This window comes from Phascolarctos cinereus, unplaced genomic scaffold (genome assembly GCF_003287225.1).
Source record: "Phascolarctos cinereus isolate Bilbo 61053 unplaced genomic scaffold, phaCin_HiC Scaffold_4;HRSCAF=312, whole genome shotgun sequence".
In the NCBI taxonomy this organism is placed as follows: Eukaryota; Metazoa; Chordata; class Mammalia; order Diprotodontia; family Phascolarctidae; genus Phascolarctos; species Phascolarctos cinereus.
The window spans coordinates 262462937-262477549 of NW_027555847.1; the positions used below are offsets into that span (position 1 = coordinate 262462937).

General features: G+C 39.9%; 1 protein-coding gene across 2 annotated transcripts in view; it reads left to right on the top strand.

Moving 5' to 3' along the window:
* LOC110220538 (RING finger protein 112-like) overlaps positions 1-14613 on the top strand; it is a 33969-nt gene continuing 19356 nt past the window's right edge. For both annotated transcript variants that reach the window (XM_078153021.1, XM_078153022.1), the window contains exon 1: positions 1-305. The gene's annotated coding sequence lies outside the window, so the exon portion shown is untranslated. The remainder of the gene's footprint in view (positions 306-14613) is intronic.

Genomic DNA, 14613 nt, shown 5'->3' on the forward strand with positions numbered 1-14613 from the left:
TGTGTCCTAGTTCATAGGACATGCGTGGTTGCAAATGCACAATAAACTCAGCTTTTAACTTCATCCCTGCTGAGTCCAAATGAGTTATTTATCAACGTTCCTTGGGGGATTGTCCAAAATACCAAGCGTGGAGGAAGAAAGGCAATCGTCTTCAAAAGGTGGGGAGGTACACCCCATTGTGAAGGTGAGCACCTTTTGTCCAACTGCAGGGACTCGAGACTGCTTGAAAAGGAAGGGTAAATGGAAAAGTGGAAAACAGTCATGCAGGGCAGTGACCACCTGTGCAGGCTCTTATATGGGGCAAGGTAAGAAAATCTATCCTATTAAGTTATTACCTTGTCAGTGGGGTCTGAGACTGAGAGGGTGAGGTGTACTTTTTAAGTACAGGTATGTGGGACTTTGCTCTGCAGGTGCAAGCCTAGACTTGCAAATCTGAACCCTTAATTAAGAGGTGGGTATTCTACGCTCAAGATATCTCAGGAAAGTAGGTAGAATGGGAAATAAGGTAACTAAGGTTCCAGGCAAGGAGAAAGAGAGGGCTCCAGGAAATGTCCCTCCAGAAAGTCCTTTAGGGAGGATGTTGAAAGACTGGAATGATAATTCTTGTACAAGAGGGAAGGATAAGAAGAAAATGATAAAGTATTGCTGTTTTACTTGGCCTTGACAGAGCAATTTACCACCAGCAGTGTTTTAGCCAAAATATGGAGTAGATGAAGACTGGGTATTGTCAGAGGTGATCTCTCAGAAGTGAAGCCTGCTCAAAGATCAGTAGTTCTTGTTACCAGGCTTTGTATTGTTTTCAAAACTCTCCCCTGCTCAGACCCTGTTTGTAAACGTGTAGCAAAAATAATTGCCCTACCCCCAACCTGAACTGCTTGCCCTTGCAAGACTTCCTGCCTTTTCTTGTCTTTGGGCAAACTTGTGTAACTGCCTTTGTTCTCTGTTGCTGGGGAAGAAAGCTATGACTAGATTGTGCCTCCTGAAGCCCAGCCAGTGGGATAAGGGGAAGGGGGTTAGGGAGGAGGAGCTCACATTAGGGTATAAATAAGGATTGCTTTCTGTCACCAATTTGTATTCTCCTGGCTGTTGCACAAGGTGAGCAGGGCGGTACCTTTTTTCATGAGAAAGCAATAAAACTCCTTTTTGCCTTTCTTAAGAAAAGTCTCTGACTGATTATTACAAGGGGGTCACAAACACCTCACACAGTATGTCAAATATTAAATGTTTTTATGAATAACAAAGATCCTTCCAGTCAGGAGGAGTATGATTGTGCCTCCTGCTGGAAAGGAAAGAGTTCTGTTAAATTGTTTCCACTTGAGACAAAGGAGACAGGAAAACTTGGATGCAAAAAGGAGGAAGATTCTCTGAAATGGGACCCCCTTCTTTCCCTTCTGCCCCCTTATTTTCCTACACCCAGGGTTCCAGATACAAATTTGACAGATCTAGGGAATAAGGGAAAGAATGCTGAGAACTCGAAGAAAGATCCAGGAAGTTTGGGGGCATGTAGTACTCCCACCTTTAGTAAATTAAGGAAAGAATTGGAACAATGTCAGCAGGATCTCCAGAATTACCCCCTTCTTTCTGCAGAGAAAGGGGAGCCTAAATTAAACCTTTTAAGGGAGGTCCCAATGGGACAAGGGGAGACTGGATATGTAAACACCCCTTTAACTAGTACTGAAGTTAGGAATTTTAAGAAAGAAATGAACTCTCTGATACAGGCCTCAATTGGCTTAACAGATCAATTAGACCAATTTTTAGGCCTCAGTTTTTATACCTGGTCTGAAATGATGGCAATTATGAATATATTATTCTCAGGGGAAGAAAGGGCATGATTAGGAGGGCAGGTATGAGAGAAAGGAAGAAGAATAATCCACCTGCCCTGGGAGGGCTAGCTGCAGAACAAAAATTTCCAAATACTGACCCTAATTGGGACAACAATGACCTGGTAGATAGGAGAAAGGAGAAAGGAGAAATCTGAGAGAACTGATAATTAAAGGAATCAAGGAAGCTGTACCTAAGTCTCAAAATTTCAACAAAGTTTTTAAGATTCAACAGGAGAAAAATGAGTCCCCCTCTGCATTCCTGCAAAGACTCAGAGATCAAATGAGAAAGTACTGAGGTATGGAGCCTGAGTCGGGATGGCTCAAAGCTTGTTAAAGGTCAATTTTGTCACCAAATCTTGGCCAGACATCCAGAAAAAGATGCCGAAAATTGATGGATGGAGTGAGAAACTATTAGATGAGTCGCTTAAGGAGGCACAGAAAGTGTTTGTGAAGAGGGAAGATGAGAAGCAGAGACAGAAAGCCAAAATCATGGTTTCAGCCAGGGATGAGGTGATTAAGAGAAGGTTGGAAGGGGAAGGATCAGGAAATAGAAGAGGAAAGGGAGAGAAAGGGAGGAAGGCTCCACAAGGAGAATGGATGAGGGCAGGAAGAGGAAAAGGAAGAGGGAGGGCAGAGGTAACCCAAATTATAACCCCTTTAATTTGGCCAGATGCTTCTATTGTGGAAAATTTGGGCACTTTAAGAGGGAATGTCCTGAACTAAAGAAGGAAGGAAAATTAGCACTTCTCATGACTTTTCATGAGGAATGGGGAGGTCAGGGCTTCTCAATGATTGGCCCCAGCCAGAACCCTTGATAAACTTAAAGGTGGGACCATGGGAGGAGGAAGTGGTTTTCTTAGTTGACACCTAGGACTAGATCATCTCTGAATTTCAAATCAGAAGGGGTAAAATTTTCTACTCAGGAACTTACAGTCTCTGGAGTTCAGGGAGAAGAATTCTCAGTAGCCATATTTGAACCAATTAACTTAAAATTAAAAGAAGAAGATATAATTGGACACCTGCCATTTCTTCCTGAGGCAGAGAGTCATTTATTAGGGAGGGATTTAATGGTGAAATTTTTGAATTTCAAAGTGGAAGGTATAACCAAGTGAAAATAGCATTAGTAACAGAAGAAGAAGAGAAGTGAATAGATCCAATAGTCTGGGTTGGAGAAGGAAACAGAGGCGGTTTGAAAATCCCTCCATTGGCTGTGACCCTGAAGAAAGAAGGTGAAGTGGTGCGGTTGAGACAATACCCCATTCTCATGGAAGGGAGGAAGGGGCTATAAGCAATTATTGAGGGATTAATAAAGGACAGGTTATTGGAACCTTGCATGTCTCCATATAACACTCCTGTTTTGCAGTCCATAAGCCTGATGGGTCCTATCGTTTAGTCTAGGACTACTGGCAGGTAATAAAATAGTTTCAGTAAGACGTCCAGTGGTCACAAATCCTTATACCATCATGGGAAAAATTCCATACCAGGATGGATGGTTTAGTGCAGTAGACTTAAAGGATGCCTTCTGGACCTGCCCCCTCGCTCCAGAAAGTAGATATTTATTTGCCTTTGAATGGAAGAACCCCCTTACAGAAAGAAAACAACAATTTAGGTGGACTGGTCTACCTCAAGGATTTACAGAATCCCCAAATGTATTTTTTTTTAGTTTTGGAGCAATTATTAGAAACACTTCCAGTGCCAAAAGGAACCCCTTTACTGCACTGTGTAGATGATCTATTGATATCAGGAGAAAGGAAAAATAAAGTAGTGGAAGCAACAAATGCTTTGCTAAATTTCCTCGGGAAGGAAGGTCTTAGAGTGTCAAAAAAGAAATTACAATATGCAGAAAAGGATGATTTGGTATTAGTGACTGAATCTTGTATCAATCCTGCCTCTTTCCTTCAAGAAGGAGAGACAGCATATGAAAATTTGGAATATAATTGCCTTGACATCATAGAGTATCAAACAAGTGTATACCCAGATTTGAAAAACGTCCCCCTCCATGAGGGGTGTCATCTTTTCACTGATGGATCTTCCAGAGTAATAGAGGGAAAAGGACATAATGGGTATGCTGTCATTGATGGTGAAAGTAATTCTTTAGGGGGCAGCTAGGTGGCGCAGTGGATAAAGCACTGGCCCTGGAGTCAGGAGGGCCTGATTTCAAATCCAGTCTCAGACACATAACACTTACTAGCTGTGTGATGCTGGGCAAGTCACTTAACCCCATTGCCTAGCCACCCCCCCCCAAAAAAAAAGAAAGAAAGTAAATTTTTAGAGGAATCTGATAGGTAACCTAATAGCTGGTCAACTCAAACTTGTGAATCATATGCCCTTAATCAAACTCTAAAGTTGTTAGAAGGAAAAGAGAGTACTATATATACAGACTCCAAATATGCTTATGAGGGAGTTCATAAATTTGGAAAAATTTGGTATGAAACAGGAATGAGAAACAGCAAAGGGAAGGAATTAATACATGAAGAATTGGTAAAGCAGGTACTGGCCAACTTATTGTTACCAAATGAAATTGCCATAGTACATGTGAATGGCCACCAAAAAGGAGGAGTATTTGAAGCAAAGAAGATTAGCAGAAGAGAAGGCTAAAGAGGCTGCCTTATCCATGGAACCTACAAAAATACATGTGTTAATTCCCCAAGTCCATGAGACAAAAGTGATCCCTGTGTTTACAGAAGTAGAAAGAAAGATCTGATTAAATTTGGGGTGACTGAAACCAAGCAAGGCCATTGGTTATTACCAGATGGGAAAGAAATGGTTAAAAAACAAATCATGAGAGAAATTTTATCAATTCTACATCAAGGAAGTCATTGGAGAGTGCAAGTGATATGTGATCTAGCTTTGAGAAAATAGCATTTAATTGGATGGGTTGAAACTTACACTTGGCCTAATGCTACAGCAGCAGGAGTATCTAAAATAATTTTGGAACATGTAATTCCACAATATAGTTTAGCAGAAAATATAGGTTCATACAGTGGTAGTCATTTTACAACCAATCAGACTCTAAAAAGCATGTTTCCAAAATAACGTTAGAAACAAAATTGCCCCGGACTAAATGCCTGCCAATACCTTTAATAAGAATTAGGACTTCACCCAGGAAAGATCTTGGCATATCATCGTATGAAATGTTGTTTGGATGTACTTATCCAGGAGGGCACGGAGACATCCCTACTTTTGAGACAAAAGATAGATTTTGGAGGAACTATGTACTGGCACTATCCGCTACATTGTTAGAGTTGAGGAAGAAAAGACTTTTGGGGCAGACTCCACCACTGAAATTCTCGGCGCGTAAGTACAAACCAGGGGATTGGATACTGCTCAGATCCTGGAAGGAGACCAAACTTCAGCCTGACTGGAAAGGCCCCTACCAAGTGTTGCTGACCACAGAAACGGCAATCCAGACAGCCAAAAAGGGGTGGACGCGTTACACCAGAGTCAAAGGACCAGTGGACAACCCCCGGGAATGGACTGTTCAAAGTTGCCCCGATCTGGGAAGGAAGGGGATGTCAAAAAACCCTGGATTGATCATTCTTGTGCTTACAATATTATTTGTTATACTTGTAGTAATATTCTTGGCGGCCATTTGCAAGAAACTTAGAGAAGGGATCCCTGTATTGCAGAAGCTAGGTAAGGATAATAGGTGTAGGGCTCCTGTGTGTGTAGTATTAAGAATTATAAGAACAGCTGTATTCCCTGAGAAAATTGTGGCAGAAGCACAGCAAATGCTTCCATTGTCATACATAGTGATAGCAGTCCTAATCCTCCCTGGGATGGCCCTTCCTGTGCCTCTTCCCATGGCTCCTAATGCCTTTTTACAACTAGCCAAAATAATGGCAAACACTTTCACCCTGAGCAGCTGTTGGTACTGTGGAGGTGCTGAAACAGCAGAATCGTGGCCACAGTACCTAGTACCTGTGAGTCCAGCCTGGATATTTAGTAACTGGTCAGAGGTAAGGAATGGCACTGGTCTCTGGGACAAAGCAGAAAAGCATAGTTGGCCCTTGGCTACAAGTGTGGGAGGACAATGTTGCTCAAACCAGACAGGAGCAAGAGAGAACCTGGGAGAAAGTGGCTGTGAGTGGACCTACTCCTGGGGAAAGGATTGTAGAGCAGAAAGTGGTTGCCTCATTAATTGCACATGGAAAGGGAAACAACAAATGTGACAGCATAATACAACATTTATGGAAGGAGGACTCAGGATCAGAAGAACAGCAGCATTACCCCTCAGTGCGAAGGAAACCAGTGTTGTTTAGTGAAGAAAGACTTGCATTAAAGGGGTGTTATTGGATTTGTGGACTAAGTGCTTATACCCACCTACCATTTAACTGGACCGTATGTATGTTATATAGGGTTACTACGATCAGGCTTTTTCTTTTTGAAAGGACCAAAGGGGCATGACCTTGGAATTCCATTACATGATGATTTCCAGAGACAGAAAAGAACCTTAGATACCAGCATTACTCAATCAGGAGATGTCAGTGGTTGGGAGAATGAATGGCCACCTTAAAGAATAATTCAAACCTATGTGCCAGCAACTTGGGCCCAAAATGAGAGTTGGGGATATAGAACTCCCATATATCTCCTTAATAGGTTAATTAGGCTCCAGGCAGTGGTAGAAATTATAACTAACCAAACTGCACAAGCTTTAGAACTACTTGCTGATCAAGCCACCCAGGCACAGGTGGCTGTATATCAACACGGATTAGTATTAGATTATCTTCTAGCAGAAGAAGGGGGAGGTTTGAGGAAAATTCAATATCAGTAATTACTATCTGCAAATTGATGATAGATAATGGGCAAATAGTTAAAAATCTGGCAACAAATTCGTAAAGTGGCACATGTGCCAGTTCAAAGGTGGAAAGCACACAGTGAATAGAGCTCTGGCCTTGGAGTCAGGAGGACCTGAGTTCAAATCCAGCCTCACACACTTAACATTTACTAGCTGTGTGACCCTGGGCAAGTCACTTAACCCAGATCAACTCACCAAAAAAGAAAAAAAAATGGAAAGGATGGTTTGACTCAAACTGGTTTAATTGGCTAGCAGGGTCATAGTGGAAGCAGCTTGGAATGATAATTGTGTTAGGATTAGGGGGTCTATTATTTATACCTTGCTTAATTCCTTGCCTGATAAGGCTTATTTCACATGTGGTAGAGGGGATACAAATTGTTACATTGCCTAAAAAGACAAAGCAAGGTGTCTCCATTATGGTAGTAAAAAGAAAACCCGGTCCTAGAGAAGAATGGGAGAAGAAAGAATGTTTAAAACTTCTTGAAAAATTTTGGGGAAAAGGGCTTAAAAGGAAAATAAGAAATTATGGAAACAAAACCCATATTGAGAGAGAAAGAAACTGAGAGACATAACGAAAATGTTTGTTCCCATAAATTTGGAGGAAACAGCTGGAGAAGTAACTAAGTAAAACAGGGTACAGTAGGTCTCTTGTTTTGCTGAGAGAAGTCAGTTAATCAGAGCAAAAGATTCCATAAAATTGAAAGTAATTAGGTAAAATAGGATAAAGGTGGTCTTATCTTGTTTTGCTGATAGAAGTTAGTAAGTAGGACAAAGGTTAAGCTTTGCTCAGAGTGCACATGCTTAAATAGTCTTATAAATATTAGCTTCTCCACCTCCAGGAGGGGCTAAGACACCATTCTCTGAACATGGGATGTGTGAAGAAGGAGAAATCACGTGTCAAGGAGTAGATGTGTGATAGGCGTACCCGGAAGTTGTACATTCTGGAGTACTCAGCCATTGAAGAAAGAAAGGAGGGACTTTGCAGCCAGGATTAGAGATAAATAGTGAACTCCCACTTTGGTACAACGTGTCCTAGTCCTTAGGACATCTGCTGTTGTAACTGTGTAATAAACTGGGCTTTTAACTTCATCCCTCCTGAGTCCAAATGAGTTATTTTTCATACCAAATACAGTGGTAAGGAGCACCCTAAAAAGGCAAACATATCTGAAAACCCTCTAAATGCTAAGGAAGTGATTACATTTCCACAGCTGGAGAATAAACAAGGGCCCTTCAAGATGGCACTAAATGAGATGACAATGGTTTTGTTGTGTTTGGTTGGTATTAAGAGAAGAAAGGAAAGTGAGTGCACACAGGAATTCACTAGTGAAGAAATGAAGGACGAGAGGGAAAATGGCGTGATTATTATCCCCATCTCACAGTTGAGAAAACTGAGGCAGGCAGTAGTTAAGTGATTTTTCCAAGGTCACACAACCAGGAAGTAGGTGATTTGAACTCAGGTCCAGTGCTCTTTCTACCACACCATCTAGTTAGCTGCCTGGTATGAAAAGAAATATACAAACCTAGAAGAAGGGGTGTGAGGTAGGGAATGTGGATCTGAATCTCATTCTGTTTCAAGGGTTCTTCACCTGGTGTCCATGAACTTGTCTGTAAACTGCTTAGCTGTATTTTAAAGTAAATGGTTTGCTTGGTAATCCTATGTATATAAAATATCAAATATCATTCTAAGAAGGGGTCTGGAGGTATCTCAGACTGCCAGAGGGGCCTATGACACAAAAAGTTTGTTGTGAGGATCAAATGGGATCATACTTCTAAGGCCCTTAGCACAGTGCCTGGCACTTAGTAATGTTTACATATAAACATTAGTTCTTATGATTATCATTATTATTATTATCATCTGAACCAGAAAGGGAGGGCTGAACACAAGACTCAAAGAATTTGAAACAGGGAGAATGGAGAGAAATAATAAAAATAGTAATAGTTAAAATTTATAGAGTGCTTACAATGTGCCAGGCACTGTGCTGAGTGCTTTGCCAGTGGTATCTCATTCTATCCTCACCACAGTCCTGCAATGTAGGTGCTGTAATTATCTCCATTTTACAGATGAGGAAGCAGTTAAATGACTTACCTAGGGTCATCCAGCTAGTAAATTTCTGAGGCCAAATTTGAACTCAGGTCTTCCTGTCTCCAGGCCTAGCCCTCTCTCCACTGTACCACCTGGTTGGCCCTAGAGATGTTTAAGAGTAAGAGTATAGTTGGAGAGGCAGTAGCAACAGAAAAACAAAGTTCAGCTTTGGAGTGTGGATTGCAAAAGGGATACTAAAAAAGAAAGCAATCATTATGTGAGAGGCATTAATCAAGGTCTGGGCAAGAGGAAGGTGGGAGGGGCAATGGAATAGATCTAGAGCGCTTCAGGTAAAGATTTGTCGAGTCATTTTCAGTCATGTCTAACTCTTCATGACCCCTTTTGTGGGTTTTCATTTTGTTTTTTTTTTCTTTTTGGTGAGGCACTTGGGGTTAAGTGACTTGCCCAGGGTCACACAGTTAGTACATTTTAAATATCTGGGGCCAGATTTGAGCTCAGGTCCTCCTGACTCCAAGGTCAGGGCTCTATCAACTATACCACCTTGCTGCCCCAGTGGGGTTTTCTTGGCAAGAGATATTGGAGTGCTTTGCCATTTCCAACTGATTTTACAGATAATGAAATTGAGGCAAACAGGGTTAAGGGACCGGGCCAGGGTCACTTAGTCAGTAAATGTCAAAGACCTCATTTGAACTCAGGTCACTTCCTGAAACCAAACTCAGTGGTCCATGGACTGAAGCACTTACCAGTGTTAATTACATTCCTGCTCTTTGACCTTTACTGATTTCTTCTCCTACATAAAGATGGAGGCCATAGTAAAGAAAGAAAAGAAAAGAAGTGGCTATGATGGAGCAAAATACACAATTAACTGTCATAACCACCAATGCGAACTCACCCAGGAACGCCAGTATAGAGTAGCAAGATGAATTGTTCACAAGAAACATGCTTGAAACAGAAGGATTTACACAGAGTTAAAGGTGAAGGGCTGCAATAGAATCAATTGTGCTTTAGAAAACTCAAAAGACAATGGTCCCAATCAATCTCAGACAAGGCAACAGTGGGAAAAAACAAACAAACAAGCAAACAAAACCAACCACAATTAAAAGTGATAAACAGGAAAAGCGTGTTATACATAAAACAATGAACTAACGGCAGTACTTAACATGTATGCACTGAATGCACCATAGATAATAAAATATCCACACTTAAAACATGCACCCAATTGTGTAGTATCTAAGTATCTAACAGAAAAGTGAATGACATTACAGGGAGAAAGGTCCAGCAGAACTGTAACTACAAAAGTCTTTCTAAGATCTGGACAAATTTAACTGAAAAATAAACAGGAAATAACCTAAGGGCCTGAATAGAACTTTAGAAAAGTTAGATCTAAAAGATCTCTCTGAATTATTAAATGGTAGAGAGGGCAGAGCCCAGATGGTGGAGTAACAGGAACTCACTTGAACTCTCCCAAATTCCCCTCCAAACAACTTTAAAATGCCTCCAATTGAATTCTGGAGTAACAGAACCCACAAAAGGATGGGGTGAAACAGTTTTCCAGCCCAGAACAACTCAGGAGGTGGCAGGAAAGATCTGTCTCCCAGGAGGGGTGGTGGTCCCCAGCAGCTGTGTGCTATGCAGGGTGGGCCTTGGAGGTGGCTGCATCAGTGAGGCAGCAGCTTTGGCAGCTCTCAGCTCACAGACTGTGGGGGGGGGGGGGGGTCGGACCGGTGGGCAGAAAGAAATTACTGGGAACCTTTTGCTACCCCTGGGTGCAGGACCCTGTTGCATTGTCCATACACAGCTCAGAGGCATGGTCCCAACTAGCAGTTGCACTTGCCTAGGGGAGCAGCAGCTCTGGTCACAGTTCCAGGGCAGAGAGGAGTGCTTCTGGTCACTCCAAAGAGAGCCAAGGCCCTGGTCTCAGGTTTAGGGTGGAAAGCAGCACCGTCACTTGCCTGAATTGCATTTACAAGACCAGAAGGAGCTAGAGTTGTCATGACAACAGGGGAGCAGGAGCCCTGGTTGTGATTCTGAAGCTTGGAGGAGGGCTTGTACAGGTTGATGAGCCATAGCACAGGACAGGAGAGCAGTGACCACACTTACATCATACCACGTTGAAAGAACTGAAAACTTTCAGACCCCCCAGCACTAGCCAGCGCAAAAAACCCGAAGCTTGGGATAGTTCCTGCTCCACTCCAGGAGCAGAGCTGAACTTTAACATGAACTACTAAATGGGGAAAGAAAAGAGAAAACACATTTCTCAACTGCATGCAACCAAAACAAAATTTTTGACTATATGACAGAGCATAAAAACCTCAGAAACAAATGCAGAAAAGCAGAAGTAGAAAACATATGATTTTATGACCACAATGAAATAAAAAGTGCAATTAACAGAGAATATTTGAAGAAAGGATTCAAATTTTAATGTAGACCAAATAATTTAAGCCTAAACAATGAGTAATTCAAAGAATAAATCATAGAAAAAAGATAATTTCTTGAAAGTGATAACAAAGAAGCAACATACCAAAACTTTTGGAACTCACCCAATGGAGTTCTTATGGAAAATAATTATATCCTTCAACAGTTTAATCAACAACAAAAAAGAACAAAACAACGAATTGGGTACACAAGTAAAAAACCTCTTACAAATAAAAAAATCCCATTTAAACACAAAAATAGAAAATCTTTTAAATTTTAGTTGTTTATTGTTAGTTTTCAACATTCATTTTCATAAGATTTTGAGTTTTAAATTTTCTTCTCTCTCTCCTCCCCCCTCCTGAAGATGGTGTGTAATCTGATATAGAGTCTACTTATACATTCGTATTAAGCCTATTTTCACATCAGTCATGATGTAAAGAAGAATTAGAACTAATGGGAGGAACCACAATAATGAAGAAACAAAACAAAATAACAAAAGAAAAGAGAGCAAGGAGTATGCTTCAATCTGCATTCAGACTCCATAGTTCTTTCTCTGGATGTGGATGCATTTTTCATCATGAGACCCTAAGATGAGATGTCTTAGAGCCTTGTATTGCTGAGAAGACTTAAGTCCATCAATATTAGTCATCACACAACATGGCTGTTACTGTGTACAGCGTTCTCCTAGTTCTGCTCACTTCACTCTGCATCAGTCCATACAAGTCTTTCCAGGTATTCCTGAAGTCTGCTTGCTCATCATTTCTTATAGCATGATAGTATTCCATTATATTCATATATCACAACTTGTTCAGCCATTACCCAATTGATGGGCATCCCCTCAATTTCCAATTCTTTGCCAACACAAAAAGAGCTGCTATAAATATTTTTGTACATGTGGGTCCTCTTCCCGTTTTTATGATATCTTTAGGATACAGGCCTAGCAGTGCTATTGCTGGCTCAAAGGGTATGTACAATTTTATAGCCTTTTGGGCATAGTTCCATACTGTTCTCCAGATTGGTTAGATTATTTCACAACTCCACCAACCTTCTCCAACATTTATCATTTTCTTGTTTTGTCATCTTGGCCAATCTGATAGGTATGATGTGGTACCTCAGAGTTGTTTTGATTTGCATTTCTATAATCAATAGTGATTTAGAGCATCAAAAATAAAATCAAAGAAGAAATTAACAAAATTCAAAGCAAAAAAAGTAATAATAAAACTAAGCTCTGGTTTTTGAGCTAATCTGGCTTTTGTAAAAAGAGAGAGAGAAATCAAACTACAAATATAAAAAATGAAAAAGAATTCACAAGTGAAGAGAAAATACAGGAAATTACTAGAAACTATTTTTGCCCAATTATTTGCCAACAATTTTGATAGCAAATGACATGTACAAATATTTAGAAAAATATAAAATACCTATATTAACAAAAGAAGAGAGGATTCCAAATATCAGGGAGAAAAAAATTGAAAAAGTAATAATTGAATTCCCAAAGTTGGAGGGAACCCAGTACAAAACGGATTAATAAGTTAATGCTATCAAACATTCAAAAGAATTAATTCAAACTAACTCTTAATTCAGACTAATCCTTTCAGTTCGAGATTGGCCCTATCTTCCTCTCAGAGTGCTGGGGGTACCTTAAGAATTGGGAATATCTTTCTATAATGCTATTAACTTGAGCCCCTATTCAAATGTGTTTCCCCTCCCCCAGACTTCCTGGGGGCTTTCTGGTCATCCAAGGGCATAAAGCAGCCCCACCACATGAAGTCCTTGTCATCCAAGGGCATCCTAGGGGCCTGGTCTGAACACAAAAATCACAATATAAGAGCTGAGGGTGAAAATATAAGTTAACAAAAGACATACTGTGAGGAAATAGAAATCCAAGAAAAGAAAGAAGGAAGAAACAATCTCACAACAATTATACAAGGAACTCAGAAGGAAAAATGTCTTGGCCACAAGGTCTACAGAATTGACTGGAAGAAATTAAGTGGAAAATGTTAAAAGTGAAATTGAAAAGAAATAAGAAAATAGAAAGAAGAACGATCAAAAGTGAAACCTAAAGCAGAAAATGACTCATTTTCAATAATTAACTCCTTGGAGGATAAAAAAAGAACAGAACAAATAGAACTCAATGACTAAGTCAGACAACTGGAAAAAAGAAAGCAAACAACTGTTAAGAAATCCCCTATCAAAAGCAACTGACCTCGAAAAAAGAATTAACAGGCTACTTGAAAACCATGATCATACACTATGTTGTATTATAAGAAATCATGATAGAAATCTGCATAAATAAATTACAACTGGGGGGCAAAATGAAAATAAAAGGATTCCAATGGTAACCTCCTGAAAGAAACCTTACACTGAAAAAGTCAAGGAATACTGTGGCCAAAAGTCAGTTGACAAATCAATGAAAAAAATACTGTAACAAGTATAACTGTTATTTAAAGGAAATTTAAGTCTAATTTAAAATAAATTGTTTGCAATAATAAGACAATCTTCTACTTTTATATGAGAAATTTCTTTCTCTTTTATATGAAAAAATTTGCCCCATTCTACCTTTCTCATCCATCTTCTCCCAGTGCATCCCTCTTTTTCACCCCTACATTCTTTTCTTTGGAGGTCATCCCAACATAATTAACTCACACCCCTGCTTTCTGTCTATGCAGACTCCTTCTAACTACCCTAATTATGATATAATTCTTAGGAGTTACCTGTACCATCTTCCCATATAGAAATACAAACAGTTTAACTCCACTGAGTCCCTTATGATGACTCATGGTTACCTTTTTATGCTTCTCTTGAGCCTTCTGTTTGAATGTGAAGTTTTCTATTCATCTCTAATCTTTTCATCAGGAATGCCTGAAAACCCTCTATTTCATTCAATATCCATTTTCCTCCAAAAGATTATACTCAGTTTTGCTAGGTAGGTGATTCTTCTTCTTCTTCTTCTTCTTCTTCTTCTTCTTCTTCTTCTTCTTCTTCTTCTTCTTCTTCTTCTTCTTCTTTTTTTGAAGTTAAAACTTTTTGCTTTTATTTTGGATAATATGGCAACATATTACTTCCCAACAGCCTCCCCAACTCCTTCCACATGAACTTATTGTTCAGAGGAATTAAAATAGATATGATTCAGTAGATAGTATATGTAACTCTCCTCTTACATGCTGAAAGATGTGCTATAACTTTAGTCATTTGGAACCAACACTGTCCACGTCATCTTTTGCATGCTCACTCTGAGTTGTATTGTACTTTTGTGTTTTTATTTACATTAAGGTCTCTGTTCATACTATACTGCAACAGGTCACATGAGGCTTCCCATGCTAAAAAAACTACTTTTGATTTTTATGTTTATAAGTAAAACAAGGTGACTAAATTTGGTTTCTATCTTCATTCCATAGTAGATATTAACTGAGTCAGAGTCTAACAAATGAGGTCTTAGTCAATACAATACTTTAAAGAAATGTTTAGGCTGAGAATCTCATGCTCCAAAGGGTGAGAACCTCTCATGCCTGCTCGTCCTCACGGTTGTCACCTGG